Source organism: Cupressus sempervirens, chromosome 8 (genome assembly GCF_028749045.1).
Source record: "Cupressus sempervirens isolate cs-2001-9-10 chromosome 8, ASM2874904v1, whole genome shotgun sequence".
NCBI classification, from domain to species: domain Eukaryota; kingdom Viridiplantae; phylum Streptophyta; class Pinopsida; order Cupressales; family Cupressaceae; genus Cupressus; species Cupressus sempervirens.
Genome location: NC_143125.1, coordinates 83119766 through 83124063, shown reverse-complemented (window position 1 = coordinate 83124063; position 4298 = coordinate 83119766).

Sequence of the window (4298 nt, the reverse complement as noted above, 5' to 3'; positions counted from 1 at the left end):
TTAGGTCATACATCAAACAAATGTTGGAGCAATGGTAAAGCTAAATTCAATGGAAAATACTACAATTGCAACAAGCATGGTCATAGAGCTAATGAATACAAAGGGGAACCTAAATTTGAGGGAAAATGTCATAAATGCAAGAAGCATGGGCTCAAATCTTCTGAATGCAAAACTAAGATATTAAATCTAGTAGAATAGATTGTAAAAGCTATATTTGGTTGGGACTACAACACATGGTGTAGATGTCATTACTGTGGAGAATTTGGACACATTAGAATAAACTATGTAAAACATCACATAAGGATAAGAGACACCACTAAAAGATGTTTCATTTGTACAAAACTTGGTCATCTTGCCAAGAACTATATGAACACTGGAAGAATTGAAGATGAAAAGAAAGCCAAGGTTGATAACATCAAAAAATAAATGAGATAGCAGTGGATTCTAAAATCTTCTGAGAATACAAATATAAGCAATGCAGCACATGTCACTCAAGAATTGGATGACTTAAGCATTTCTACTTGATCTAACACAAGGATAATTGGAACTAATATTATGAACCATACATCCTACATTAGTTCTAGTTAGCTAAAAGAAAAGATTCATATCAGCATTCAAGATGCAAAGGGATCACTGAGTATATAAGGAAATTTTGGACATTACTGAGCTAGGTCGAGTTGCAAGAGCCTGCCGAGCAAGGTTGTGAGTAACTAAGTTGTTGTATGGACATCGAGTCATGAATGATTCTACTGAGAAACTAATTCAAGTTGAGTGGAAGATAGTCTATCATCAACCAAATGAATGTACCAAGCATTTATGGCAATTGAAAGGCAAAATTTGATAAAAAGGGTGAAATCAAATTCATTTGTCATCGTGAATTCTCAAGAGCTATTTGTGAAGAGTGATTTTTGTGCATCCAAGTGATCTATGTGAATTATTGTTGAAGTTTTCATGTTCTCACAAACCTTACCAAGTGATGAAATCCTCCAAAAGCAAGACAACGAAAGGGTCCAAGATGGTAGTTTAAGGAGTCGAATGGAAAGCACCAGATTTTAAGTTGAGTTTAGCTATTGTAGAAACTCTTGATCCAACTGGAGCTCAGTCTAAAATTCCATCTAAGGTACTTTTGGTAAATGATATTCACTCACATTTTCATTGTTCAATTCAAGATATAGGAACCCTAGAAATGGATGAAACTTTAGAAAAATTGTGTGTGAATGGTGTGTTAAAACTAGAGCATCAACACCTGGAAGCAAAGGGTTTAACCCACATTCCACACATGCCCCAAGAATTTTAGATAAAATGGATAAGGTTTATCCTTAGCCATGTGCACAATATGTAGTTATGGTTGGAGCAACCTATCTTGATAATGAAGAAAATGATTCATCAGATCATAGGACTCCCAATGTTGACAAAGAATAAAACTACCAAAACCCTAAGTTAGGTGGAACTATAGAAGAAAACCCTTGCTGAATGGGATGGAAGAGGTATGAAGATCAGTTGTGTTGCAAATATAGAGCTAAAATTTGGAATCTATGTAATTGTACACAAGATATACAACTCCAGTCGACTCAATCATGTATCATGTGAAGTTGTGGATCTCACTTTCAAAGTGGTCAAGAACAATATGTCCTTTGACCTTGCCAAGTTGATGTTGAACCAATTCAATAAAAATATGGAAAGCATTAGAACTTCAAAGAATAACCCTTGTAAGTTTGGTTCACTTTTGACCTATTTATTTTTCTTTGTATAAAAGTTTTTTCCCTCAAAAGATACAGTTGTATGGAGAAAAGATATGCCTATTCTTTATCAAATCAATGAGTATATAACATAAATGGGTGAAAATTATGTCAATATCATGGATAACTATTTTGATGCATTCAAGGCTAAGATGAATAATAGATTTAGGATACCAAAGAAACTTGTAGAAGACTACAAGGATATAATTTTTTTTATGGTAGATTGTGACAAAGTCTATATACAAGCAGTCAAGTCGAGAATTGTATGGGTCAAGCCTCTAGGTTATGAGGTCAATATTGATGACACCAGGGATATTATTGAAGCATTTTTGAATGAACCTATTGATCCAAAGGAAACATATGATGAAGCTAAAGCCAAAATTGAATTAGAGATAAAACTTCCCCAAGCTATCAACAAAGGAAAGAAAAGGATAGCTATATTGAGACAAACCAGCTCTTCTCTCCTATTGATAGAAGTTAAAGGAGATGATATAGAAGAAGATGATGTAGAAGATGAGGCAAAATAAGAAGAAGAAGAGATATTCAAGAAGAAGGTAAAGTTATAATAACCAAACCTACCAAGTCATCTACTACAGTGTTTATAAGAAGGGCATCTAGAAAGAAACTAAAATTGGGTGAAGAAGCAGGAGATGTGATTTTCAAATGCCCTCCACCCACATTTCAAGAGAAATTGAAAGAGATTGATTATGGAAAATTTTAAATCATTGAGGTATGACACAAGAAATATAGAAGAGAAGAAGAAAGTTGAAGACATGGTTATGTCTAAAATAGGTATATGGAAATATTCTCTAGACCGACTTTCATAGCAGATTCCTAATGAATTAATGGAGAAAATTAAGCCAAGATGGGAACATGCCAAAAAAATAACAAAAAATATATACTCTAAGGCAACTCATGCCAAGCTTAAATGATAAAGAAGTGAAAGAGTCAATCAAGTAGAATGACGAAAAACTTACTTTGAAATTCAACACTTGTCTGATATTGATCAATGACATTGAACATGTGTTGGAGAATGCCACTAACTATGGAAGAACATCTACAATCTTCTTAAGTAGAGTGGTTTTGTTGTTCATGTTAGTGACAAGGATGATGATGAAGATGGCAAGGAAGAACATGACAAAGATGATCAAGAAGAAACATTTGATGAGAATAAAGATGAAAAGGAACAAGAATAGGATGCCATCGAGGAGAATCTCCTTGAGATTTAGAGCATTGAAAAGAAAATGATTGTAGTAGTGGTTATAGCCTCACTTCCTCACTCTTTGAACAAAGCTTTAAAGCCATATATCTTAGAGAAAGCTACTGCCAAGTTGGTTGTGTCAAACACTGCAAATCCAAGCACTCAACCAATAATTGCACCTATTCAGCTTTATACTTCATTGCTGCCAAGTTGGTTGTGTCAAACACTGCAAATCCAAGCACTCAACCAATAATTGCACCTATTCAACTTTATACTTCATTGACTGAAGTAACCATCACTTCATCTACCAAGCAATTAGTGCTTCCTCCTTCATCAATTTTGGCCACTCAAAAATAAGGTATTTCTTCAATAAGTGCAATGTCTACTTTTATTTCCAATCCTTCCATTTCCACTATTATTACTATTTTGAGCATGCAAATATTAAGTACAAAGACAATTGAGAGAAAGCCTCAACCGAGTACAAAATTTTCTAGCAAAGGAAAAGATAAAGAAGAATACATTGATCTCAATGAGTATATAGTTATCTTGAATTGGGATATCTCTACTCTAAATCTTGATCAAATGCATATAGTAGGAGAGCTTCTGCAGAAGAAAGCTAAGCAAAAAAAACTTAGAGAAGAAAGAAATAGAAAACATCAAGTGCTTGAAGATGCAAAGAACATTCTTGCAGAGGCACTCAACATTGTGGTTGATACTTCTCAACCTATTTTGGTTCAATTAGAGGAAGTGGTCTAGAAATTTAATGAAGATTTGAATGGACAAGAGAAATTTTTCCAAAGAGTAGAGAAGAAATTTGAAAACAAAGTATTGGAGCTAGTTGCACAAAAGATTACCATATACCAAGTAGACTTGTCTACTATTCTAAGCTCATTGGAAACCTCTGCCAAAAATTTCACTTCTCTATTCGATAAACTCTGTGACACATCCATATTCACATAGGAAATCAATGATAAACTCTCTAAAATAGATGAAGATTTAAAGGCAAGTGCACACTAGTTGTCACTTGATCTGAGCTACAATTCTACTCATTACTCAAAGATCAGATTTCTAATTGATATGCAAGCAGAATTGCTAAGGAAAGAATTTAGGATAAGGGTTACACTTGTAGATATATAAGGCATGATTCTTCCTAACATGGATGCATTACAAAAACATATTGCACATGCAAAAACTCTCATCCATGATAAAACTTCTCCATTGCTGATCACATGATGGAATTATCAACAAAAGTTTAGATTGCATTGCATGCAAGCAAGGTGTTGCAAAGAAATTTGGGACAAGACAATGTCACTAATTTTAAAGGTACATTCTTACTTCTTGTCACATTATGGAATAAC